At 36.5% G+C, this 27,964-nt stretch overlaps 1 protein-coding gene across 7 annotated transcripts in view; it reads left to right on the forward strand.

Annotated features, from left to right (window-relative positions):
• The first annotated feature begins 215 nt into the window (after nt 1-215).
• The window catches only part of NIPBL (NIPBL cohesin loading factor), a 147,637-nt gene continuing 119,888 nt past the window's right edge, over nt 216-27,964 (forward strand). For 5 of the 7 annotated variants that reach the window (XM_063423961.1, XM_063423966.1, XM_063423965.1 and 2 more), the window contains exon 1: nt 9,330-9,469. The gene's annotated coding sequence lies outside the window, so the exon portion shown is untranslated. Of the gene's footprint in view, nt 353-3,827; nt 8,032-9,329; nt 9,470-27,964 lie in introns of those variants that run through there. The other 2 variants (XM_063423963.1, XM_063423962.1) reach the window with 2 other exon arrangements.

The following is a 27,964-nucleotide window of genomic DNA, read 5'->3' on the forward strand; positions in this document are numbered from 1 at the left end:
TACTGTAAATTTTTACTTGGCACATAGAGAGTTCTAAGAGCTTATGCTTTAAATTTCTGCAGATGGACACCCCCTGCCCCCGCAGGGGCAATAATTAAATATTATTCTACAGCTACCTAAACATGTAGTTGTATTCCTACAGCCAGGTTATTACAGCTCTATAACTTCCCTGAAATTACATGTGAAATTTTCTATTTCAGGCATTTTGACAGCACTAAATAGGATTTTGAAAGAAATTTTTGGGAACTGGACAGATTATGTCTATAACATGTGAAGAACACCAGCCATAAAGGAGTCTCATATAGACATCTCTGAACTGCTTTTAGAAGAGGGTAAAGCTGGTAGAGGCCTGGTAAGAAAAATCTTCATTTAAATATACACAGTTTTATTGTTGGGAGGGAAGATTATTAAAGGAGTGAGAAGGAGGAAGAAGGTGTAACTGCTAAAGTTAATCAGTTTGGTAATGTTGAAAGTTCAGCTGTTACACAGTTTTATGCTAACTTCATAACACCGTGAAGGTTGCAGGGATGATGTGTAACACAGTGTCCACGGTGGTCAAACAAAGCCTCACTTCCAAGCTATCACATGTGTGTGACACTCCTTCCCCTGTAGGTCATGTTATAAGTTTGAGTTAATCATCAACAGTAAAGGAATACTAAGGGTTTTTCTCACTTTTTAAGTTCTAGGTGGTATTTATGAGAAGATGTAAAAAATAGGGGGATGATAAGAATATCATGACTAACTGTATAATAAAACATGCTTCCCATTCAAAATTCAGATAGACTAGAAAAAACTGCATTTAGCTTTATAAACCTAGTTTTTAAAACCAAAACAAACTCCCTGAATGTCTGTCACTAATTTTTTAGATGATCAGTTTTTCATGAAACTTAATTCATAAGGAAAGCTCAGATATGGGTAACATCTGAGGGTAACTTGGCATGCCCCTAGGCTGGACAGTTGACTTCAATATTTCTGAAGATTATGAGGCAACATCCAAGTTTAGCAATATGCAAAGTTATTCACAGAAAGTCATAAACACAGCAGAACATTTACATTTTAAATGAAAAAAAAAATTGCAATCAGTAGTCTAAATGAAATTTGGTGTGAAAAAAATTTAAAAAGGAAAGATCATATTTTCAGGTCTTCACATACATAAAAACTTTTGTGACAGTTTTTCATGTAAGTACTTCTTGTGCTGTCTGATAATTTAAACAGAAATTTATAGCATGGCTTTCACAAATAATCTCTTTATCAGCAGATTATCCCTTATTTAAGTGAACTTTTTATCCAAACATTATTCAATCACAAGTTCCTTTTCTACAGTATTAAAATAGCATACCCACCAAAGTCAGTTTTTCATTCACTTTCTACCCATAGTGCAATCTGCTTTTGCCTCTCTGGGCATTTGGTTATTCTGTAAATATGATTTGTGAGAAAAAAATAAACCCAGTAAGATAATTTTTTATAGATATCCTCTTTTAAAGCCAGTGATTCCTTAAGTGAAGCAGATAGTGATTCACATCATGGATTATTTTGCCAATGAAGAAAAATCAAAATAGGAAAATAAAGAAAGGGCTTTTATATGATGCCTCTAACTTTGGAAGCAAGTAAGAAGGAAACAATCTAAAACATTAGGGAAAACACAGCCTAATGGCAGAGAAAAGATAAACATTCCCTGAGGAAATGCAGGAGGAAAAAAGCACTTTAACCAGAGAAGGGTAATCACTAGTGTAACCTGGAATAAACAGAAGATTTCTCAAGTCTGGAAATTAGGGGAAACAGCAGTGGAAGGTATGAAAACAATGAGTAAGTTTAGGGAAAAGTCTAGTGAATGAAAGTATATAAAGTATTTTGTGGTGTGTATGCATATATTTTCCTGTCAGGGAAGTGCATATTATGAATGCTGCTAGGTTATTGTAATTTATGGATCTATTTAGAAGGCAACTGACTTTAAAATTGGCAATGCATTCTTACTTAATTTGACTTGGTTAGTGCAGTGTCTCTGATCAAAAAAAAAAAATAGATGGCAGATGTTTTGATGCACTCTATTTATAAAGATTATGTGTACATTCTTTTCACCTGAAACTATGTGAATGTTTCACTAAAAGTCTCAGCTCCTTTTTGGTTGATAGTCATCTTGAATCTCTCTTGCTCTGCTTTTCTTACAGCTACATTCCCAGTGATTGCTCAGGCCCCTGTATGGGTTTCTGTGCCTTCTCTGCATCTGTTTCTATGGCATTTTACATCTTTTTTTCTCATGCCTATCTCCAAATATCCAACCAAACGTGCCAATCACGTGTGTCTTTGTTTTTAGTGGTGACATGCACCCATGTTCTTATGGAAACTAAGTCCTTTTTTCCAGAAAGTTAAACTTCTTCTCACAATGATTTTGAAGAGCCTGTGACAATTAGCTGTAATATGTTTTATCTAACAGCAATTTTATGGATAACACACCATGTTAATAAATTGAACCCAGCATGGAAAACACACTAGCAATAGCACAGGTATACAGATCACAGCCTCCTCAGGAGAGTCACTGTATCATTTTTCATATGAGTACTTGCACTGGAATGCAATCAACAGCAGAAAATTGCCAAACCTACAAAATGTAAAATAATAATTCAAAACTACAAATTAACAATGGTGTGCACACTAGTGGGCTTTCATGATCATCATGACATTTAAATTATTTCCACTTACCTCTAAGCTTTAAGGAAATTTCTTATGCTTAGTATGTTATTTCTCCAAATGTATACCTCTGAGACAGAAATTGTATATGGTGTGCTTCTTTTATAAGATGAATTATGTTTAAGAAACCTGAGAAAGTTAAGCATGTATTTTAAAATAGTGGGAGGATAAATACAGAAAGGTAAACATCAAAAACCAGAATTTAAATGCATCATGATCCAGGAAATAATATTTTTCATAAATAGATCATTTAGCTGTGATTTTTAAGCTGCATCACTTAGCCAGCAACATATATTTCTATTTCATTTGAGCTTCTCCAGGTCAACAGCTCAGTTTTCTGGACCACTTATTGTCCCTGTCAAAAGTTCAAACAAAAATTTTAAAAAGGCTTTGTGCTTCAGAATGCACAGTATTGCACGTCTGTGAGAAATAAAATCAGTGACAAATTTATACTGCTTTCGGGTTCACTAATGGAGCACCCACACATCTTAAGTCCTGAGAAAGCTGATGGACTGCTGTTTGTGCCTGTGGCCACGCTGAGGAGCAAATTTCCAGCCCTGTCTAGCTACATAAAATAAACCAGGAAGAAGAAAATAAAAGCTATAAGTGGAATACTCAGCATTCAGAAAATAAGATATGATGTTTTATTTATCCTTACTCCTTTTCTATTCTTATCTTAAAATAAATAAATTACATTTCAGAAGTAATTTCCATTGCCAATTGATGTTGACAGCCATAACCCAAAGGAGTTCAAAAGTTACTTGTGCGTATTTCATTTTATTGCACTGTTTTTCTGATCTCACTGCAATATCCTTTCATAAAGGCCACAGGATGTCTAAACCAAGATAGAGGTTAGAAGTCTGGTTTAGACATTGTGTAGGACTTTTTAAGATGTCTTCATATGAACAAATATCTAAACTGATAGCCAAATTTCAATCAACTTTCTTTTATCAAGTTTCTGGGTAAATATAGGATCATTAATTGCTTGAATAAAGAAATAATTAGAAATGTGAATGTGATTTATCTCTAGATGGGGAACCACAGTTTCTTCTTACCTTCCTTTTGGCAAATCACTTTGAGAAGATTGCTTTAGGCGTGTCTATAAAATGCAACATAAATGGAACACACATGGACATTGGAGATATTTTTCTAAAAATTGTGTATTAAAATGTTCAAACAGACCTTGGCACAGGCTCAGAGCATGCCAGCTTGCACTTTCCCAAACAATTCCCGTGCACAATTTAGGCGTTAGTATTAGTCAGAAACAATTCCCAATGGGCAAAACATGCAAGTGTTCATCTGTTCAGAAGAATAGAAGGGTGAAACATGGAACATTATGTGGCTACAAGCTCCAGTGCCAGAGAACAGTCCCAGGCATGTTTAACCTGGTATTTTATTGGCTGAGGATAGTTAATATTTCTGAAGAATAGGAAAGTTCTCTCTTTCAAGGAACAAGGAAACAGTTTTTAAAGATCTGAGCCCAAGAAGTTTTTTAACATACATTATATAGATAAGCATATCTCTGTCTTAAATCTTCTTTTTCTGGCAAGTTCATTAAAAATGGAATGGCAAGGCATGTTATGATATTCTCTCTTTTTTTCTAATGCATACAAGTATGACTTTCAGCTGAATATAACAGCCCTTAAGGCCAATTCTTAACTTCTGTCTTTTGCCAGAAGATGAATGTCCGCATTTATTTGCTGGCCTGTGAAGTTCTGTATTGATTTCATTTTACTTCTTAAAAAGTGGAAAAAGAAAAAAAAAAGCTTGAATGTTTTTATATTTCTGTCTTAATTTTTTCCATAGTGGGTCTCAAATAACAGCCTTGTAGGAAATTCAGCAGTATTTCTTATGTGCCTAACATGACAGTAAGTTGTCCTCCCAGTGCCTAGACAAACCAAGACAATTGAGAGGACAGGGTTACATAATGCTCAAAGAAAGGAAAAAAAAAAAAGAAGAAAAAAAAAAATCACAGCAGATATCAGGAATGATACCTGTCTCCTTTCTGATGGTCAGCAATGGTGAGATAAGAGCCTAAAGAACATTGTTGGCTGGATTTCAGATTACCTTCAATGGCAGTGTGTAACTGATCATTTATCTTCCCTAAAAAATCAACTCTTATTAGGTCTCTTTTTATAGTCCTGATGTAACAATTCTGGGACAGTGTATTTGTCCAGCAGTCTATCACTGGCCTTTTTTCAATTGTTTAATGTGTCCTATTATTATGTATGTTCTATAGTCTAAATTACATGTTTTAATTGTCTTTATTTGAACTTTATTTAGAATCCCTAGTGCTTTGCATAATCAAGAGCTTACTTTAACATTCAAATGAAAGTACCAGAGCTTTGTCTTCTGTCATTTTTTCTCCATAGAAACATTTATACATTTTAATGAATAGAATAGAATGAATAGAATAGAATAGCCTGCCATAGAATTCATATTGTGTACAGACAGAAGCTCATTCTTAACATGGTAGAGATATTGCAAGTTTGCACTTAAAATGAAAAAGTACCATTTGATTTCATATTAAATTCTTGTTAGTCAATTCAGTTAAATAATTTGAAGAAGGAAAAAATATTACCTCCATCTGGCTTACCAGGAAAAATAAATAAAAAACAGTAGTCTGCATGAAGTTGTAAAAATAAAGCAAGTAACCGTACAAATATTTGACTCCCCAGTCTACAGGCTTCCTTGGCTTTTTATTTAACCTGTACCACTGAAAGTTTCATATTTAGGTTGCTTACTTTCCACAGTGAATATTCCCCAGTCAGTTAGTTACATGGTGCTATTATTTGTTCCTGTGAACTAAAGGCAATGCAAAGAACATAACTTTGTATTACTTGTCATAAAGCATACATTACTTCCTAATCATTGTGTGGTACAGCCTTAACACCAGATTCTAAATAATTTGAGCCCTTAAATTTAGGATGATAGCGAATGATTGTGTTACTCTATTCAGATAACAAGTTCCCACTTTTATAGGAAAGTTTTTTTCAATAATTGAGAGAGTATATCAAATATACAGTCATAATTTAAAAAAATATTTTACTGGCATGTTCTAATTATTTTAAAAATTTACCTAGAAATACATATACTGTAATATGGGTAATATGCACACCTAATATACTAAGAGGTAAACATAATGCAGTGTTTGTGCCTCACATAGCAACTTAAAATGACAGGTACCTGAATGTAATACTGGCCCTTAAAGAGACAAAAATGGTAAAAACCAATGCATTTTTCACTCATTCTACAGAAAAAAATATCAAATTACAACAATCATACCTAAGAAAACATTGGTGCCAGGTGTATTTTTACTCTAGTATTACATGCTGTCCATAATTTATGAAGTTGAATAACAACATGCAGCAGTTAGGCAAGTGAACACCAGAGTGAAGAGGGCAAAAAGGTCCCTTCTCTACTTTCAGCAGTGTACTCACAAATACTGTATGCATTTTGAAAGCTTATCTCAGTACACAGCAGCAGCAGTTGTAAACAGCAGCAAGAGACATACCTACAGCTTTCAATATATTTTGTTGAAAATTGCTTGAGTAGCCTCTCCATTAAGATCTTTAATTCCTGCTATTTGAATTAAGATTTACTTTGAAGAACAAGAAACAAGTCTGAGAGTAACAGCCTGTATAAATAGCTTAAATTTATGGGAACTCAGTCGTTTGTTTTGGGCAAAAGATGCATTAGCTTTTGACATCAAAGGGAGCAAGATTAAGTTCTAAAGCTTTACCCTGAAACTTGCAGTTCATTTTCTGGACTACATAGGTGCGGTTTTGTCAGGGGAATTCAGGAGCTCTGCCCTTCTCCACACTGCGGCCAGCTTTGTTCATGCAGTATGCTCCTTAGTGTGCTACAGTCATGGTTGCATGGCTGCACAGCTCCTCCCATACAGATTAGGGCTGTCCCCACCCCATGACTAAGGCCTGAAACAGAAATAAGGTCTAAGGGCTTTTGCAGTAGTTATCAGGTAATCTGAAATACTTGATTTATCACTTTTCGGGCATAATGATATGAACCCTGTGCATACTAAAATGTTTTTAGGAATATAGTGAGCCTCCATTCTGAAACAGATTGCCGTGAGTGAGCTTTTGAAGCAGAATACAAGGAATTACTTGCCTGAATACAGTCAAAGAGTTCTATCTTTCATTTGAAAAAGTGGAATAAAAGTATTTAATTTCCCTTAAGGAAAATAAAAATCTGATTGCCCCTGTTTGATACACACCATCTTCTGAAAGAACTAATGGCTTAAATTAGTTGTCCTCTTGTGCAGGTAATACAGCATAGTACTCAAGTAAAACAGCCATTTCTAAAAGTTCTTTTAGTTGAACGGTATTTTAAAAGCATTAAATAGTCTACTGATATTCTCACTGAAACCACAATCAAATAGGTGTTGTGCCTGACCATGATGTTTGTGAAGTCTAAAACATATTTGGCATTTGAAAATGAAAATCTCAATGTTCTGTATTTTATTTACATATGAATTCACCGAGAAAAAAAAAATTATTTAAATAGATTACTAAAATCACAGTAACACTCTATCAACATGAATTGGTAACAATCAGTTAGAAGTAGACTGAAATAGTATTCCTGAGCTTTGTAATTTTAGAAGTACATTTTCCAAAGAATTCATCGATGTATAAGTACACATGTACATCATACGTGAACTCCAGATAGGTAGTTCATTAAATTATACTTTCTTTCCAAGAGAAGGTGAATAGTTTTTCCCTTGAGTTACAAAGTTGCAATGTATTAAATTAAGTGCAAAGACTTAAGGACAAAACACCAATTATTTCCCTTTATTTCAAATGGATAACTTGAAATTATGAATGCATAAACGATTATAGGATTGGGATGTTTTGTATAACTTGGAACAAAGGTCTGTAATACAATTTTTCAGAACGGAGTTTACTCTGTCTCTGTTAAAATGTGCCATTAGATAATAGTATTTCCACTACTGAATTACCGTATTTTCCAGTGCCATCTTCATTTCTGTATTTTTAAACAGAAACACATAGACTTATAAACCAAACTTTGATTCATCCAAAACCACGAATTTTGTAGTAGTTTAAGCTTGAGAGAGGCATTTGAAATCCGTATTAAAACAGAGCACTATTGAAAAAAAATCCTAAGCATTGGAGACATTCAGGTGCACTGGTGTAAGATTTTATCCCTTTGTGCAAGTAAATTCATCCAGCGCTGAAAGGGTGTGTTTATATGTCACAGGGTATTTACAGCTGTGTCCAGCTGATTCCTGAAGTCGACAGAGCAGCAGTGCTTCCTCTAGAAATGAAAGGATTTTTGTCCAAGTACTGAGCAGCAAAACGACATTAAGTGAGTACTAAGACAAGAGTTAATTCATGGGATATAAATGCTTCTTCATTATTATCCTGTGCTACGGTTATTCAGTTTTACCTGTACAGAGGAACACCAGAAAGCCTTTCAGATTAGGATATGCTCTTTCTCCAAACACTCCTGCACGACACTCAGTTAAAATATTTCCAGTAGTCTGATGGCGGTGGAGCCTCAGCCTCCAGCGAAGGACATTTCACCTGAACGTATTTTCCCCAGTGCTCGTCCAAAAAGCCCGTTTTTGAAAGCCACTCCCGTTCCGTGTGTCCATCTGGAAGTCCCTCGCCTCGGCGATGCTTTGAGTAGCGGGTGTTTTGGTTCCTGCGGCGCGGCCTCACATCCACAGAGAAAGGGCATGGGCGGCGACAGTAACTCCAGCGAGTGTCCCACCCGCAGGGGCTACCGCCTTTGAGGGTTCAGTTTAAGGCCCCTTTCCAGGTCTGCCTTCTGCGAGGCAGCATTTTGCAGTCCTGCTCCTCGTCCTCCCCACCAAGCTTAGGTAGGACATAAAATAAATACCGAAACGTGTATTCTTTTTCCAACGGTTCCCTCTTCATAAATCCTCAGCGCAGGCTTAAGCGGAAACTTCGGTCTCGTTCCGCGCACCAAAAGGCAGGGGGGAGGGGAAAAACAAAAGGAAAAAAGAAAAAAAAAAAAAGGAAAAAAAAGAGAAAGTCGTGCAGCAGCCGGAGGGGTGTGGAAGGGAGAGGAGCTACGCAGGGGAGGCTCTGCCGGCGAGGGAGCCCCGCCAGCTGCAGCAGCGGAAGCGGCGCTGGTGGAGCGAGGGAGCGATCGGGCGAGGAGGAGGCAGCGGAGGGAAGGGGGAGGTTGCTGGTGTTTGGCGCCGGTGGAGGGAGTCATTCCTGCCGCTGCACTTCCGGTCGGCATTTTGTTCTGAGAGGGAGCGAGAGAGACACACACAGGATCCTTCCCCCTCCTTCTCCTCGCCCTTCTCTCCCCCTGCCCCCCCGCTCGGTACCGACTCACCGTGCCCAGGCCGCCCCTCCCCGCCCTCCTGCGCTCGCACTCTCGGAGGGAGCGGCGGCGGCGGCGGCCCCTTGGCAGCGCTGCCCCTCGGCCACCCTCCGCTCTCTCCGGCTTGGAGCGCGGCTCGGAACCGGTTCGGCGCGGCGCGGCCCGGCCCGTGTTGATGTTGTGAAGCAGGCTCGGGGGGAAGGGATTTGCCTCGGCCGCACACCCCCCCGGCTCTACATGTTCGCTGCACTGAGGAGGAGACGGAAGAGGAGCCAGCCCCCCTCCCGGCCCGGATTATTGTTGTTATATTATCTCCCCTCCTCCTCCTGCTCCGCGGCGGCGGCGGCGGCCCAGCGGCGGCGGCGGCTCCTCTGAGGAGGGAGGGGGGCGGATTTCTCTCCCCCTCTCTCGGATTCTCGTTGGATTCAGACTCCGATTTGCTCAGGTAATCCCCCCTCCTTGTCTCCCCTTCCCCTCCCTGCCCTCTCCAGCAGCGGGCCGGGCCTTTCAGCCCAGCGGCCCAGCACTGCCGGGAGCAGAGGGGATTAGCTGTTATCCGGGGTAGAGGGGAGTAAGTGGCAACCGGAGGTGTTTATTTCACAGCCCCCCTTCCTGCTCGGTCGGGTTTGGCGGAGGAGGTTGGTTCGAGCGGGGCTGCCGGGAGGCCCAGGCCCGGCGGAGGGCGCAGGCCCGCCGGCCAGCGCCTTTACTCTAGCTCGGGGATTAGAAAGGCGAAGCGGCTGCTCAGTGACAGGCCTCAACCCGAAAAGAGCAGCAGGAGGAGGAGGAAACAATACAATTAGTCGTAAATGTGCACTGATCCTTTGCCATATTTACAACTTCAGCTAGGGCAAGGAAGGAGGGTCCCAGCGCAGACAGCCCTCTGAAGTGGGCCAGGAGTAAGTGGAGGATAGGGGAGGAGAGACAATGTAAATACTCAGTAACAAAAATGCCACTTCTCTTTGCTATTATATTACCTTATTCTTCCAACCAAGTGTGTTATGAACATTCAAAAGTTTTAAGTGCTTTTGGATTTATAATCTGCAGACGTTTAATTTCTAAATAACATTATTGATTAGTATGTTAATGACTTAGTATATTTATAGCATAAAATAGTGCTTGAAGGATGATTGACACAACATGGACACCTGCAGACCCAGGAAATACAGATAGACAAGCATATTGTATCAGATTCTCCACGCAATTTTGGTGTCTATGTGCCATATAATTACAGGAATATATGTTAAGAGAAGAAATACCATTTTCTCCTTCTAACAAACAGAAAACAGGCAAGGGATCGTGTTTAAAGTGCTGTGTTTATGACGTTTAAGAGACCAAGGTGAAGATGAGATTTTACCCAAAGTACTTGAGAATCAAATGTAAATTTATTTAAGTGAAATGTGAGGAATGCTTTGAAAGTGTCAATTTTTCTTGTCAGGCTATATCACTTTGAGATCCCGAGGTTGTTATTGGCCGTTTGTGTCCATGATGTTTGACTGTGTAATTAGGTGTCATTTTTACAGGTCAAATGTGTTTTGAAAATGCCGTTTCTTAGTCTCAGGTCTTTATAAATAAATGGTTGCTGATTTACCGTAAAGTAAATCTTGGACCTAAAAGTAATAGAGTTGTAAGTGTTGCTAAAAACTCAGGCACATTTAAACGAACACCCTGTGAACTAATAAAAATACTTCTACAGAAACTACATAGTTGTAGGAAATTTTAAGATACAAAGTTTTCATCTTTGTAGAAAGGAATTTTGTTAGTGTCAAACAATTGATGATATTACATAATTTGTTAAATTTTCATCAGGTTTTTTTAGTTGTTCAGGTGGATTTGTTGTTATAATTCATGGTCAGTATACCTAATAGAGAAACTTTCTGGTTCATTGTGTTCAGAGCCTTGTAAATAAAACTGTGCTATCCTGCCTCCCGCGTGCCCTGATACATGTTTAAAGGGGTGAAGTTAATATAGCTGTCACGTAGAAGGCATGTTTTTAATGCTGTAAATCCGTGTAGTAGTCAGTAGCGTGTCCGTGATTTGTATTGGTCAGGGAGCAGTTTGAATTTTAAAAAGCCAGAAGATCCTGCTGAGCCCCAATCCCGGCCTCCCTTCCTCCCACTAATCTCCCATTCCTGTCTTTGTGCTGCCTGGTCCTGTTAGACACTGTTTGCAACAGGGCCTCAGGCCTACGTGCGTGGAGAGGAACCATTTACAGTTCGAAAAAAAAGCTTTTATTTTTAAACTTCGTGAAATGCAGACGGTGCCACTAGTCGTCTCTAACTGTCCCCTCCTCGGTGTGTAACAGCGGAATTGCTGTTTGCTTTTGCCCTGTAGCATGCGTGGAGACCGAGTGTAACTGTGCTTCACAGGAAAGAAAGGGCTGTGCAGAAGTAGTTGTAGTTCTTGGGTAGTTTTCATCATCAGTAAGCGACATTACAGCCCTAGCGTTTCTTTCGTCTCAGTTTCAGGCAGCTGCCGTTCTAAGAAGAACGTGTTTGTTAAGCTAACAGTAGTGAACTTTTCTGACTGATTTTTCATTTAAGAAGGTTTGCTTTAAATATTCTAGATATGAGCAGGAAATGAGCTACTGTAGTTACACAGTTCCTGTCAAGTTTATCTTACCAGGGTTGTGCAGTTGTGTTTACAGCACCCTCTCTCTCTCCTTTTTTTTTTTTTTTTTTTTTTTTTTTTTTTTTTTTTTTTTTTTTAACCAGAACAGATGCAGTTTTCTGGCATAAAAAATACATGTATTTATAAAGAGAAATATAAGATGTTGTCTATTTTTATTTGTAATTAGTTTTTTGGGTTTGTTCTTATGAGTCATATGTAGTTAATCTTGAATTAGTTGCTTGATCACAATTTATATAGTTTTACAGAAATATTTAAAGTTGAAATATTTATAAGAGGATTTATTTTTCTTTTGGGTTGCACGTTTTAGCATATTTAAGAGTGTGTGTGTGAAACAGGCCTATGGCACTTTCATACTACTTTTTCCCTGATGTTAGGAGCTTCTACTGGTCCAGTGTTTATCACAACAGCTATCTGCTTAAGGACAATGTATTTATTTTACTGATGTTATAGAAATACAAAATTAATGAGTCTCAAGATGTTAGTTGTAACTATTATTGCATCAAAAAGAGGAGAATGCTTTTGTCTACATTTTATTTTGTATTTTTTGCCTACTTTGTACATTTTAAATTTGCTTTCTCTGTACAGGTTGTTTTTTTCCTCTCAACTTCTTGAATATTTTACTTATAGTTATTCCAACAAAAATCTCTTCCTGAAGTCTTTTGCTGTTGATTCAAGCTGATTTTATACTTTTTAAAAATCAAGACAAGGAAAAGGCATGCCAGTAAAATAATGTATATTTTTTTAATTTGCAATGTTTAAGTTTTGACTTGGAAGCAACAGACAGCATCTGAGGAGCAAAATTGTTTACTTAATCCTTTTGAAGATCCTTATACATACATGCTTCTTACATAAGAGCACAGGTACCCCGTGAAACATTATGCTTGAGACTCCATGTACATAAATGTTCATGCAACTTTTGCAGAATCAAGGCCATAGATAGTAATTTCCTTAGGACAGAAGCTTTTTGTTTGTGTCATTCTGGTAGTGTGATTATTAAGGTAGTATAGCTTTAATCCTAAGTGTTTCATGTATATAGTCCTCTACAAGATAAATAAACTATATTTTGGAGGATGCTGGGAGAAAAATATTAATTGATTTGAGCTAGAGATCTTATTCTTGTTTTTGTATGTTCAGTGGCAACTGGACTGTCATGTCTATTTTATTACAAAGTGTTTAACTGACTATATCAAATTTAGATTAATATTTCATAAAAATGATACAAGGCACATGAAGTTTCTGGATAATTGCTGTAACTAGATAGTAAAATATGTACTTCTATCCTGAATATCTAGACCTAGGAAAGAAATCAAGTCTTCAAATTCACAACTTTATGATTTCTAGAAATTGTGTTAGAGGAGTGTGTAATATTCATGAATGTAATTTGGATAACAACTAAGGGCATACTTATTCAGAAAAATATGAGTAGTGGTAACTTTAGAATTTGTTGACTGATAGGTGTGAGGTGGGTCATCCAGCATTAGGGTGGCTATTTGGTATCACAAAACACTAAGAATATTTAACATTTAAAAGAATGGCTATTTCAGTATCATACCAGTTATTTTTGATGTTGTTTTTCATTTGCCTTAATTAGTAGTTCAGGTTAACTTCTGATTTTGAAACATGAGTTGTAATGAACACTCAGTTGCAGAGAGATAGCTGCAAGGAAATGCTTGAAATTGGTTATACGTGTGTATTGTTGCTAATAACTCTGTCCAATAATGATCTCTTTTAGTAATAAAAACGGAAGTGTTTAACAATTGCAAAGTCCTTAATATAAATCATCTACACCTGTGTTTTTATTTTCTTTGTATTGCAAACATACTTCTGAGTATCCTAACCCCCAAACTAGGTGTGATAGAAGTGCTTTACACTGACATGTATGACACTCCATGAGTAAGGAAATTGCGTTCGAGGAGATTGTACAGGACCTGTTGTTTTACTTCCTGTCTCTAATGTTAGCCATGGCAAATCTCCCCAGCAAAAGGCAGGGAAGAAAGGATTTTGGCCCAGCTGTATGTAGAAACTAAAAGGGATTCCAGTCAGATTGAACATAGTTGTTGGTGTTGATACAGCTGATACTGTATTTTAAGGTGATTACCTGGTCTATACAAATAACTTCTAAAGAATGTAAATATCCAAGACCAGTTTTCATGTTGAAGTCATAAAAAATTCTAGAAAAAGTCAATTTTTTGGCCTTTAGAATTTGTATCTGTTCTAAATGTAAGTAATCAGAGATCTGAAGTTCTTTTTATATGAGTAGATAATTAAATTTTTCATTTTATTGCTGTGGTTTGATTTGAAGCACTTTGGTTTTTGTAGCAGTGTGTATGTGTAGACATGCAGTGCATTTTAGAGGAGCAGTATCAGAAAGCCCTAGGCTGCAAAATGAGGGAGTCATATAAGGAAACAGCAAACAGAGGAGCTGGGCCTTTAACTGCACCACAACCCTACCACCATTCAGCCCTACCCTCGCAGCCCCAGTTCAATGCCTCGTGCAGTGCTTGGGAAATGCCAGCTGACCACTACACTCTTATAACCTAGTTTATATTCTTACCGTTCACTGTGTAGCCTGCTGCCTTGTTACCTGCTGTGTACATCTCAGTCCTTCAAGAAGGCTGAAATGTTTTCATATTTTAATTTGCAGAGTTATCGCAAGGTGCTTTGCAGACAACAGATGTTTTTGCACATCTGTAAAATATTTTTTCAATTTTATAGGTGAAATACTGACACAGAATCAAAATAGTGAATTTTAAAGGCTTATAAATCTTATCTATTGTGACATGCTTTACTCTTCAGATTTTTGAAGTTATTTTACAGCACTTAGGAAGTTCATAACATTGTTTTTGTTAGCCTTATTTGTGGTCATGTGTGTTATACACTTTAGTCTGTTAGGCTCATTGTTTCTCCTCCTGAAGCCCTAAGAAGTATAGAATGGGTTCTCACTGAAGGCCTCAATGTCTATTAAATTTCAACTTTTTTGATCGTGCCAGCAATTGAAAAAAAAAACCAGATTTCCTGTCCTGAGAACCTAGAAGAGAATCAAGTTTATTAGGGAGAAGAGAGTAGGGAAATAGATAGTAACTCAAATCCCAGCAATTAAATGTAGTGGCTACAATAGTAAACATAAAGATACACAATGTTACTGTTACTATCTAGCATTGCTAGTTACTGTTGGGTGGGAAGTATCCTAAGCATTGGATTGGGACTCTTGGGGGTAAAGCTCTGGCTTTTGATCTGATAATTGTTGTTCTTGGTGTGGAGTGCTTGAATGCCCACCTCTGCACCCAGTGGTCAGACCACTGCGATGTCAGTCAGTTGTCAGGCTTTTCTAAGTCTTCTAGTGAAGCAAGGCTGTTCTGAGCTATAATAACTGCATTCCTAGGCAGAAAATTGCTTTGAGGATGTAGGAAGTCCAGGCCCAAATGTGTAATTGTATCAAGCACAGAAGTTCTTGAACTGTTTTCTTCCCCTATGGCTTTTTGTATCATGCTTGAAGCATGGCTCAGGGACTGTGAGTACATTATGGAACAGGCTGAATAAGTAGCTCTTTAGTCTTATTAACGTCTTTCCTTTGTGTCTTTACTTGTGAAGGTTTTCTGTGAGAGTATATTTGTGGAGGTTTTTTGTTAGTTTGTTTGGGTTTTTCTGGTTTTGATTTTAATTTTTTTGAGAAGAGTTGATTTTCATAAGTGTCAGGTTTTTGGCAAAAGATGTCTTGATTAAACGTGAAACTTCTCTGAGTTGGTTTTATTAACAGTGTTTTATTCAAATTGTTTAGTAAGAAAGTTTTGTGTTCCATGTGAGGCACATCCTTTTACTTTCTAAGTTTGTGTTTCATGTCATATGCCATATATATGGGGCAGTGATCCTGTGAATAACAAGAAATAGTATATGATCATTTAATCAATGACTGTCACAATGGACAATGAGCTAAAATATAGATAAGAGGAACCAAAATTGTGACACTTCTTAGGACAATGCTTTTTTTTTAGTACTAACCTTTTTCCTTTTTTTTCTTCAAGCTCACTGAATAACAAACATGTGTCTGTGATAACGCAATCTCTATCTCTCATATTTGAACTTAGTCTTTCCTCTGTGCTGACCTCAGAAAGGATGAAGTTGCAAATACTCTGTCTCTGAAATGTTATTTTCAAGTCTTATGATTTAATAAGACTGTCCACATTTCTTTCATGTTATTTTCTATTCAGATGTGTTGTCTTCTCTTTTTCTTCAGATATGCTTTCTGGATATTGAGCATAGGAGAAGAATTTAGAGGGCCTCTCACCACATGCAGTGTACAGCCACTGACTTTAAAAAACTGCTGTAGAAAAAATAATCTGGAACCTGCTTTTTGTAGTCTAAAAGCTGGAAAAGTTTTTGATGATATTATAATAAGACTGTGGTGAGAGCTTCCGGGGCATTCTTTGTGAAGATCTAAAATCTTTCTGTTTTTTTAAACTGTGTTGTTTTGTTTTTTTCTGAAGGGAAAATTTAAAATCTGCTTGGTGATATGTTAGTTAAGTTTCTATTAAAACTAAGGTCATGTAATTGCTTTTTACTGTGTGGATGCTATATTTCCTACTTTTTTTCTTCTTCTGAAATAATGGAAAATGGATTTTTTTCTGATAGTATGCTCAGTAACGGTTGGCTCTTCCTGGCAGTTTCTTTTAAAAACTCATGTTGAGACATAACCTGTAGCACAGCGCAACTTCATTTATCCTGTTAAAATTTGGCAGTTACAAGTATTTGAAGCATTGCTTAACAGAGTTACTAGCTGACTTTAAGAATGAATGTTTCTCCTTGCATGTGGGTAGGACTGGTTCTCCTCTCAATTTCCTGATTACTGATGTATTCTATAAAGGCAGTGATTTTACTTCTCACTTTGCTGAACTTCAGTCTTTGGGCCAAAATCTTCTGTCTTGAGTGAATGTGCTTTATAGACTTATTCGCTGAATATTGTTTAAAGTGAACATAGTTCACTGGCTTCTAAGGGTTATGATAGAGGAAAAAATGTTTAAAAATCTTTCCTGATCATTTCTTCAAGCTATTGGATCACTGCTGGTCTTTGAGAAAAGGAGTTTAGAATTTCAGTGTGAGATGACCTTTTACATTAAGGATGTGCATTTTATTGCCTTTTGAAAAGCTTTCAAAAAATTGGACAAATTATTTGTGTCTAAAAAAATTAGGCGCTGATTGTAGGCGCTATTGTTGAAAAATTGTGTGCACAGCAGAGCTTTCCTAAAAAGTTCTAAGCAGTGATATAGATGTACAAACTCTTAGTTGCTTATCCACAATACAGATTAATTTGAGCTGTTAATTATTATTAATAATTATTATTAATTATTAATACACTATTAATGATTGTTAATTATTAATACACGTCAATAAAAAAAAGATGTGAAATTGCAGATGGATGGAAGGGTGAGCATATAGAGAAGGAAAGCAGCGAACTGAAACTGGACTTGCACAGATGGGGAGGGACTGGAGTTTAAAAGGTAGGAAATGGGAGAAAGAAGGCAGGAGCTTTACAGTTCTTAAGGAGGAGGGCCACTCCTTAAGATGATCAGCACATCTCCTATGAAGACAGTCTGAGAGAACTGGGCTTGTTCAGCCTGAGGAAAAGAAGGCTCTAGGGAGGGATTTCATAGCACCTTTCAGTACCCAAGTGCGGCATTATGTGAAAGCTGGAGAGGGATCTTTTACAAGGGCATGTAGTGCTAGGACAGCAGGGAATGGCTTTAAGATGGCAAGAGGGGAGGTTTATATTAGGTCTTAGGAAGGAATTTCTTGCTGTGAGAGTGGTGAGACACTTAATGTGTTGGCCAGAGAAATTGTAGCTGCACCATCCCTAGAAGTGTTCAAGGCCAGGTTGGATGAGGTTAGTGGAGGGTGTATTTGCCCATGGCAGGGAGGATGACCTTTAAGGTTCCTTCCAACCCAGATTCGTTCTATTGTTCTGTGAAATAATGACTGAACTGTAGTGACTGCATAAAGGAGCTGGTGGGGCAGATACAAATGCCCTTAAGAAAGATAAAGGAAGAGCTGTGAAACAGCCTTATCAAGAAGCCAAGGCAAAAAGATACTGTGGATTTGCTTATACAGTCAAGGAAAGCAGTTCAGGGATGAGAACGGATGGGAAATGTGTTTTGAGAGAGGCCAGAGAGAGGGGAAGGAAAAGAAGTTGCCTAAGAAGCCAGAAGTACAAAACAAGGATTGCCTGGGCAAGGAAGCATTATATCACATGGAGGAATTCGTTCTTTGAGTTGTCCTTTTTGGTTTTTTTCCCTGAGAAAATTACTTAGGAAAAAAAAGCTCGGAGATTTGGACTACTTCTTATAAGAGCAAATGATAGGAAATTCTGTAGTTCAGATTACCTGTATAGGTACATATGCCACCTTTGTGAATGCATTGTGGTACTCTTAAGTATGTCTTCCCTTTTTTGTTGACAACAGGATGTCTGTTTCACTGATTGTGTAAAATAAGTTGAATTGTGGTGTGGTGGTTGTTTTTGTGTTTTGTGGGGTTTTGTTTGTTTGTTTGTTTGTTTTTTGTGGGTTTGTTTGTTTGGTTGGTTTTTTTTGTTTTGGTTTGGTTTGGGTTTTTTTGTTTGTTTTTTTTTAATACAACAGGTTATATGAATGTCTCCAAGTATTTGCCTTAAATATTGTTGATTCTGCCTTAGGGAAGGGGATAAACTCTTGGGATTGCTTTCTGTCCTGTCTTTTATGATTAAACATTATAATTTCTCTTTGGTGTTGAGTGTGTAGCCTATTGCCTGAATTGTTTTGTGTCATGAAGCTCTGCACCGGAGACAGAAGTCTTAATTTCCTCATAGGCTTTTCTGTGGTCTGTACTGGAAAATTGTAATTTCACAATTAAGCTCCACAAATGCTTTTTTTAAAATATTTTTTTGACAGGAGTATGTAATCACATAAGTTGAGTACTGAGATGAAGAAGTTGGTCTTTATTTTGGAAGTCTAACTGGAACAAGTGTAGAACCTTAGTTTTAAATTAACTGGTTTGGGGGGGCTTTTTTGCGTCTTGATTTGTATGGTAATAGTGGAACAGATTTTGTTAATTTTGGTTACAAATATGACTAATCAGTGCTTGTTCAAATTAGGCTTTGGAGCCTGCAGGATAAAAGGAACACAGAAATATTTACCATTGGTAATGAAAATAGAATGAGATTCCCAAGAGTGATGTTTTTCTGTTTCCTGCTATGTGGTCTGAAGCCTCTTTCCCTTCGTATTTTCTTTGTTTTTACTTGGACTTGAAGTGTCGTGTACCACAGACCTTACAGCCTTACAAATAGCCTCTGATTCATTTCTAGAGCAGATCCCTTCTGTAAGCTGGAGGAAGACTGGGCCTGGGGGTGGCAGAGAAGTGTTACACAATTACATAATCCAAGGACTGTGTCAGAATTCTTGGAGGCAAGGGACATTTATTAACTTTTGATTGACTTTGCAAAGACTTTCAGCCTGGGGGTGTGGGATTTCCTGTAAAAGTCTAGAAACTTTTGAATTGATACTCAGAAAAAATAATGTTTTAGTATTTGTTGATATCAGTTTTTCAGTGCTGAGTGCTCTGCTTCAGAGGATTTTTTTAAAGTCATGCCTCTAACATTTTTAATAAGAGTTTTAACATACTGCTATGCATGTAGTGTGGTGCATTTCTAAGCATTGTCTTGTAAAATAGCTGTTAGAGTTTAATAAGTAAAATCTTCAATCTTGATTTCTGCATCCTAGGAAGGAATTGGAGTGAGATCAAAATGGGACTCTGTTGTGATATTGTTGTTGAAAAGGTTAGCCCTTGAATGTCAGTCAAAAGTTTGAGATATGTGAGATACAAAATGGAACTCAGCTCCTGTGGTGCAAAGTAAGGGATCCATATTGGTTAGTCAATAGAAAACACTGGAGAGATTTTTACATCCTGGAGTTCAATTTGAATCCCTTTATTTGAAAACAATACTCTCTCCTTCAGGTTTTTCCCTGTTCTAATTAATTTTCTTTGTACTGTGATGTAGTACTTCTTCAGCAGAAGGATAAGAGAATGGTCACCTCCCCATAAAATATAGAGCCAGTCAAAGACACTAAGATAACAACAACAATAATAATAATAATAGTGACAAATGCATGTTTGAATGTCCTGTTGCTGAGGAAGATTTCAGAATCTGTCTGATACCTCAAGCAAATGTTCAGTCTCAGTCCTCCTGAGACTTTAAATGAAGTGTTGGAGGCAGTGGCTAGTACACAGTGCCAAGTAATCAATTTTCTATGTTAGGTATGTCCAAAGCATGTGTATGACTCGACTTTCCTACTCTGAAGATTTCCCAGACTTACATGTCAAACAGGTGCTGCATAGTTCTGACATACACTGAAGCAAGGTTGTAGGTGAACTTTTCTGGTGATAAGTTAGGTGACTAATGGCTTAGAGAGTTGTAGGAACACACTGTGCACTCTACAGTCACTATTATACAAGATTATTTAGAGTTATGACTCTGCATATTTACTTACTGGAATAATTCCCTCTGGCATTCTATCTGGCATGATGTAAAATTTAGTAATGTCATTTGCAAAAACAGATAATTTATTTTTACCATGGAAAATATAATTAAAATATTTGAGGAATTGAAATAAAAATGAAATGGTTTAAAGACGGTTTTGTCTGTAATTCACTAAATATCATTACATGAACAAGCCGTCATACTACTGGAAAGTAAACATTCTCAGTTTTCACATCTGAACCAGCCATCATATTACTGGAAAGTAAACATTCTCAATTTTCACATCATGCTATAATTTTAGCCTGCAACCTGGAGAAAGAATAATGAGAACCATTTATTTAATTTAGTGGCATACTAAATGCTTGCATTGAAATAGTAGACTTCAGAATAGGAATTCTCTCTTGTATTGGTGAATGTTTGTGTTTATTCCTGACAAATGTTTTTTCTAGACACAAAGTAGACATATGATGTCATGGTGTTAAGCAAATTCCTAATCATGTCTTGCTAAACAATTAGTGAAGTCTTATAAAAAACTGTGTAGGTGGACTTCTGAGAATTCAACACAAGTCCTGATAATCTGAAATTATTGCATTCTCAGTTACAGTGAATGTTCAATTGTGTATATGTAGCATGTGTCAATTGCACATACCTTGGGTCAATTTAAACCTATTTAAATGCTGTCTAAGGAAGGTTGGATTGATTTCCATTTTTCATGGGTATTATGTACAGTTATTGAAAGTCAGCTGATGCACAGCCAACTAGAGAGTGTAACCTACTTGGACGAATCAGCTTGCCCAAGTGTGGCTGACACTCCATGTAGCCCTATGTAAAATTTGGGAGAGAAAATTTGGTCTGAAACAAAAACATTTGATGTCTACTACCTGCACCCAGTTAATGATACAGATGTAAATTGTAACAAGTATTCTGGAAGGACGAATAAAATGGGTGAAATCTTCATTGTAAAATACACAAATTTTGAAATTCTATAGGAAACATCATAAAGCTTGTTACAGATATAGCAGATTATTATTTTAAGCAGAAACATCAGTTTTATGGTGAACCTTGTGCTATTTTGTAATTAATCAAACAAAAATTGGAAAATGAACATACTTCAATTTTAAAGGTGACCCTATAGAAACAGCATCAGTTACCAAAGACATTAAACTTGCTGTACAGAACATAGAGGTTTTATTAGCAAAATGCCAGTTACCTTGATAGGATGAATTCAGTTTAGTTTTATGTGCATGATTATGCTTTATAGATATTCTGTGAATCAAGTTACATGCAGGTTCATTACTAATGCTTTAAAATTATACTTTTGGAAATGGTTTACCTTCAGTGGGTTTACACAGGTATGATTACTTAAAATTGGTATCAACATATTTGCTTGCTTAAATAAGAAATAACAAGGACCTTAATGTTAGGGTATTCACATATAATAAAATATTTATTTAATGAACTCAATTGTAGTGGTAAATAGTGGGTGCACACATGACAAAATAGCTCTTTTTTTCTTTAGATAATACATGATAATTTTTTAGGCTAGATTTGCCCATTAAGGCTAACAATAGCTTTGTGATCCAACTGTAGCTACTTAGTATTGTTCTGTGGTTAATTTGGGTTTTTTTGTAATCATTGTTAAGTGTTTCATGAATCTTTTTTAAGTTAGAGATTTTATTTGGGAGGAATGAGGTGGGAGTGGGTTGTGGTCTGGAGTGCTAATTGCTGAAATGTGGTGATGGGCTCCCAGTTGTGATTGCTTTGGAGTAGTTATCTGAACTCTGAAAATAGTTTAATAATAGTTTAATAAATTCAGCAGTCATTTAGCTTGCTAATAGTTATCAGTGGTGTGTTAATTAGCACCAGATCACTTGAAAGATTAATATATATATATAAACACCTGTGTAAAATGCTTATGCATTTGTTTGTGTTTAACTCAGATACTTGTCCACTGAAAAGGCAGAAAGTTGTCTTTGAGAATTCACCTTAAAATCTTTCAGAAATAAGAAGTACCTACCTGACAAGTTAGTGTCTTAGAAAATGTACAAGAGGATGTTTGTTGTGAGTAAATAGCAGGAATAATTAGCAGTGAGGGGAGCTCAAGTTCCTTGTAATATGAACCTGGAAGACACAAATGTAAGCGAATGTTGGATTATGTGAGTTAGGAGTTCAGTACTATACAGAATACTACTGTCAGTATATATTTGTACCTCAGACACTAGTATTATCATGTGTGCCAAAGCAGGCAGACAATAATGTCAAACATTTGGCCTGGGAAGGCCACTTGTGGTTCTGCAGGCTCTAATTTATGGTCTCCCATGGCAACTGTTAAAGAGAAAAAGAGATTGTGAGTTGAGATGTGTCCCACAATCATATCCTGGGAATTTAGTGTGAAGGGTTTATTTTTTCTGGATGTAAACAACCTGTTCACACAGAAACAGATCCTTTACCTTTCTGCTAAGATGCCCTACTCTCAGTTGTGTGTTTAATCACAGAGAGTGGTAAATTAGCAATTGTTCTATTGGGGAACAGGTCAAAAACTCAGTAGTTTTATGGCCTGGACAAGTGGCTACTAATGGTTAATGTGCCTGCCTGTATAGCTGCCTTGGCATCCAAAATAAGAAAGAAGGACTATTAGCTGCTCCTTATTCCTGCTTTAGTGTGTGTATATGTCAGTCTTGATGCAAATCTAAGGTATTTGAGGCCTGATCTATTTGAGATACTTCTGATTTCTCTTCAGATTACATATGAGTGAAGTTAGAAGGGTATCATCCCTAATTTTTTATGCTTCTGAATTGTTAGAATATTCCCCCAAAAATGTGTAGCTTCTGTCTCCTTTATGCGAAAATAACTTTCAGTTTGGAAAAAAAGCAAATGGATTCTAGCAAAACTGCCGCGAATTGAGAAAAAACTCCAAAATGAGCTTATGACTTGAGAAATAATGTTTCACAGTAGAAAGATTGAGCTATTGTTCTAAAAGTTGCTTGTTATCCACTGCACCTCAGGGAAGACAGCAAAGACCAGCTTTAGTCTTCCCTCAAAAGTACTGCCCTACAAATATATATTTCTAGCAGTGCTATGGTTTACATCTTACTTTGTATGTACTTATTTTCATTCATCGGTGATTTATGATTGGTAAAAAGCTGTAACTGTATTTGTCTTATGAGAGAGTGAACTGAAAAGCATAGCACACTTACTTTAGGATATTTTAAAATGATTAGTTTTGAAGTAATTAGAAGATACAATGATAATAATTCAATGTTATGAAGATTTAATATTTTTTTCAAGATAAATAAAATTTAGCTCAGCTGGTTAGAGCATGCTTCTAATAACATCAAGGTTGGGGATTTGATCCTGATGTGGACCATCATTTATGAGCTTAATGGTGACCCTTGCGGGTCTTCCAACTCAGAATGTTCTGTGATCCTTTGTGGCACTTCAGATATAACTTACTGTATTTTAAAATCCACTCTCTTCCTAGAAAAAGGGAAAATATAATTTCAAATTATTGTGGTTCAACAGGTTATGAAAATTAAGCACTCAGCATCCAGTTGTGTAAATTCTATTAAAAAATTAAGCATGACTCACTAAACTAGTCTTCACTTGATTCAATAATTTGATTGTCTGCATGTTCATTTATGATTATCCATACATTTGTAGCATATGGGCCACAGTTCACCTTTACCTTAGCAACAGCTGGGACAGTAGACCTGTCTAAATTCTAATCAAAAATTTTGTATTAAAGCCTCAGTAAAACTGAGATCTGTAACAGGACTTCTCTTCCACAGTAGCAAGGTTCAAACTTCTACTTGTTAAGAAGAGATGGAGTTGTTTAGAATGATGTACCTGGAGAATAAAGTACATAAAGGATGAAGAGGAACATCTGTAAATTGTCAGGGATGGAAGGTGCATTTTTGTATTTTGCATTCAGTGTGCATTTTTGTGGTGTGACCCTGTGAGGACTAATTGAACGTTCATGAAGGAGTTCTTGGGCATTCCTCATACACCCATAACACAGTTAACTCTGCAGCCCAGAACTTGGAACTGTGTCCCTGGCCTAAGACATACTTATTTTACATTAGCTCATCAGTTTAGAATTTAGAGATTTAGATACAGGATGCACATGGATTTTTATTTAATCAATTAAATGATATCTGCAGCTCATAGAAATAAAGCTCACAAAAGGGAAAATGCAAATTATTCAATTTTGGTCAGTTGATGACTAATATTCTCATATTGAAAGGTGTGACTTATTTATATAAATGTGGAAAAAATAGTTGCTGTACATAAATGAGTAGAGAAGCACTAGCAGTGCATTTATCCTTTCTCAGGTTTCATTTGAGAGTCATTTCTTTGAAAAAATATTGCTAACAGCCTAAATTGGTAACTATTTTCTTTCACATATTAATGGAGTTTTATGAATGTTTTTTATTTGTCAACTTCATTGACTCCTCACTTTTGTAAGTAAGAGCTTGTAGTATGACATAATTAGAATATACTTTCTGGAAAGGCCATGTAAATACTTTAGTAAGTGCAGTTGAAAACAGGCTTCAGCTAAACCTAAACCAAGCTGCTCTTACACTGAGACTTAGATTTCTGCATTTCTCTGATGTCAGTTTAAATATCAGCTTTTTAGAAAAGTGTAGTCACTTTTCAATAGTAAAGACTTGCTCATCCCTCTTTTTTCCCCACCCTTCCCCACAATTTTGCAATTAGCTATTTAATCACTAACTCTCATAAGCCGGTGAAGAAGCCACATTATGAAAGAATGCTCAGGGAGTACAGGGAAATAAAAATCTTTCTTGTCCTGTTTCTTTGGAGCATTGACAGAAGATATTGGTTAAGTGAAGTATGAATGAAGCTGGAGCTTTGCAAGAATATGACAGTGACTAGATGGTCCTGTTCTCACATTGCAAAACATGAAGAGATGTATTTTTGATGTCAGTGAGTTGGGTAGGTTTGTGGGAGAAAACTTGATTTCTGAGGGAGCATTTGTTGTTGATTTGCAATGAATTTAATGGTTTGTTTTGTGATATTGCAGTGCTTGATTAAAAGTATTTATAAACAATTTGGGAATACTGACTTTCAAAATACGTTGCTAAATTAGATCCTGAGAAATGTTTTGGCTTATTAGAGGATTTTAACAACTTACACATTTCAATATAACAGAAACAGATAATTCTACCACAATCTTTTATTTTCTTGGCTTTGGGGTAAGATGGATTAACATGCATTAATGTGTTGTCTTGTTTTCTTACTTAAATTAAGTTTTAGCAGTTATATGATCTAGTGAGGACTTTCTCTCTGTATGAAATGTACAGGTTTTGATGAGACTCTGCTCCAAAGCAAAACAGAAACAGTGTATGACATCTCTGGTTTTTGGAAATCTTACATCAGTAAAAATCCTTAATCTGACTTTTGAAAACAACGTAGTGGTATTTGTGGGGAAAATTCAAATCAAAGTGTACTAGAGCTGCAATTGTAGAATGTAATTAAAGTGCTTTATGTTAGAAATACTATAATGTTATAAAGCTGAAACAACTAAGTTCTGTTATTTTAAATTGAAGTTGATTTAAATGGAAATACCTTCTACGATGTGTCCACTTTGACATATGACAGAGTTCAGTGAAGCATTCTAATTAAAAAAATTCTCATTGACTTAGATAGATAGCTGTTTGGGAAGAGCATAAATATTTTCTCTCTAGCCACTAAAGGTGAGAGAAGTGGGTTTTTCACCAGGGTCTCCTTCCTGTACTGCATTTGTAGGGGTCTCATATGCTCAAATGTAATCTGAATAATGTCCTAAAACTTCTGGCCGTTAAATGATTTCTGTTTCTGTACATGTATCAGTTAATACCTTTAAGATATCTTCCAGTCTTGTATGCTTCTTGCTTTTCCAGTTATTTTTTAGGTCCTATTAGGATCTATCTCTCTTTCAGAGAGCCTTAGACAGCTTTGATCTCATGGATTATTTAAAATTTTTGCTAAGTAGGCAGGTTTATTAAGATGTTGCAGGAGATGCCAAGGACTTCAGGAGAAGGTTCTGTTGCCGTGGCACAAGCATGTTTTTTTGTTTTTTAACAGATGTGATTTTGGAAAGTACAAGACACAGAGAGTTGTCTGTGGTTCAGTTTGTTATTTCTCATCCATAACTCTGCCTATTGTATTTTTTTTTGTCAGGTTCATATGACAGGTCAATTGTACTATGAACATCTATCATTTTCAGCTCCCCAGTTTTGAGTGTGCTACATTTAAGTGTCCATAAACTAAAAAAAAAAAAACCAACTCTGGGTGCAATGATTATATTAAGACCAGCTAGATAAACTATAGTAATCAATGAAATATAGCTGAATTTACTAATTTCCTGTACTATAAAATTGGTGGTTTAAATATACGAATTTGATAGTGTACTACTAGAGAAGCATAAAGACTATAAATCCAAACTTTTATGGCTGATGCAAAATGAAATCTCTCTTTTCAGAGCAAGGAAGTTTATTAGGAGTGACCATGCTTAGTCAGTGCACACCCTCTCCTAAATTATAGAATACGTACTTTGTTTATCTGAACAGTGATACTTTTTCCATAATAGGTGGTACAGAAGCTTTGCAATTACTGACACTAAGTGTCTATTAAACTAGTTCATTCAAAGCTGATGAGTTGTAGTGAGAAATAGTTGATGTATACAACAGTTGATGTATATCTTCTGACTCTCCAAACCTGGAAAAGTAAGGAAAAATGCTTTGTTTCAAAAATGGTGAATGAAACCTCTTTATCAAGTTTTATTTATGTTTTGTGGTAAGAGCCTCCTTAACACTGCAATTTAATTTTAATCTGTGAAAAAGAGAGTTTTTAAAAAGGATTAAATATCTGTAGTAATACTGTTGCATGCAGTTATTAAATATTGACTGAAGAGTCTTTTCTCGATTACGTATCTTTCCCTTCCCATGTTTTGTGTTTGAAGCGGGAAATACAGTTCTGCATTAGTTTTAAATCACGTTACAAATTAGATTATCATATGCAGGTGTTAAACTGTGAAAATGAAATTTGAAGTCCTCTAATAATTTTCTGGTTTTACAGAAGTTTTACAGGTTCTTCTTTTAGACCTCCTTTTGATATTTCTTGTCCAGACACCCTTGTAAACTTCAGCTTTAAATTACTGAAACTGGAAAAGTTTTTAATTTAGGTACTGTTACTGGGAAGTGTTACTGGCTAGAAATTTTTATGATTGGTTTGATATCATTAACCTTGCTTGCATTACCTGTCTGAGTGTATGTCTGTATATAGTACAAAGAGAACTAACAAGTGTATAGTTTGAAAACTGGTTTGAGTACCAGGCAGAAAAAACCACAGGCAGTCAAACTGTGACTCTTAACAAAAAATGTATTGATTTCCTAAGAAACAGCCTTTCAGAATATTTCATTATTTCACTGTGATGATTTCAGTTGCCTTTCAGTCTGTTTTCTGAAACAATGGAGAACATGCATTACTGTGTTGGAAATAACTATTATTTTTCATAAGGATTTGTCTATCCAACTGATTGTATTAAACCAGTGAGATACATACTAAGAGACCATATGTTAATATTAATGGGAATCACTCTTCTCTGTACTTGAAGTTATCTCTAAGTATAATTTCTCAGCTTTTCAAGTTCCTAGCTTGAAGAGTGTGCAGAACACAAAAAAATTATGTAGAAGATGGTATGACTAAAAAAAGCGTGGGGAAAGAGCTTTTTTAAAGCTTTCCAACTTTTAAATTCTCCTGTACCATCAGAAAAGACTCTTCCTGGCTAGTCAGGTGTCATACCCA

This window comes from Prinia subflava, chromosome Z (assembly GCF_021018805.1).
Source record: "Prinia subflava isolate CZ2003 ecotype Zambia chromosome Z, Cam_Psub_1.2, whole genome shotgun sequence".
NCBI classification, from domain to species: Eukaryota; Metazoa; Chordata; class Aves; order Passeriformes; family Cisticolidae; genus Prinia; species Prinia subflava.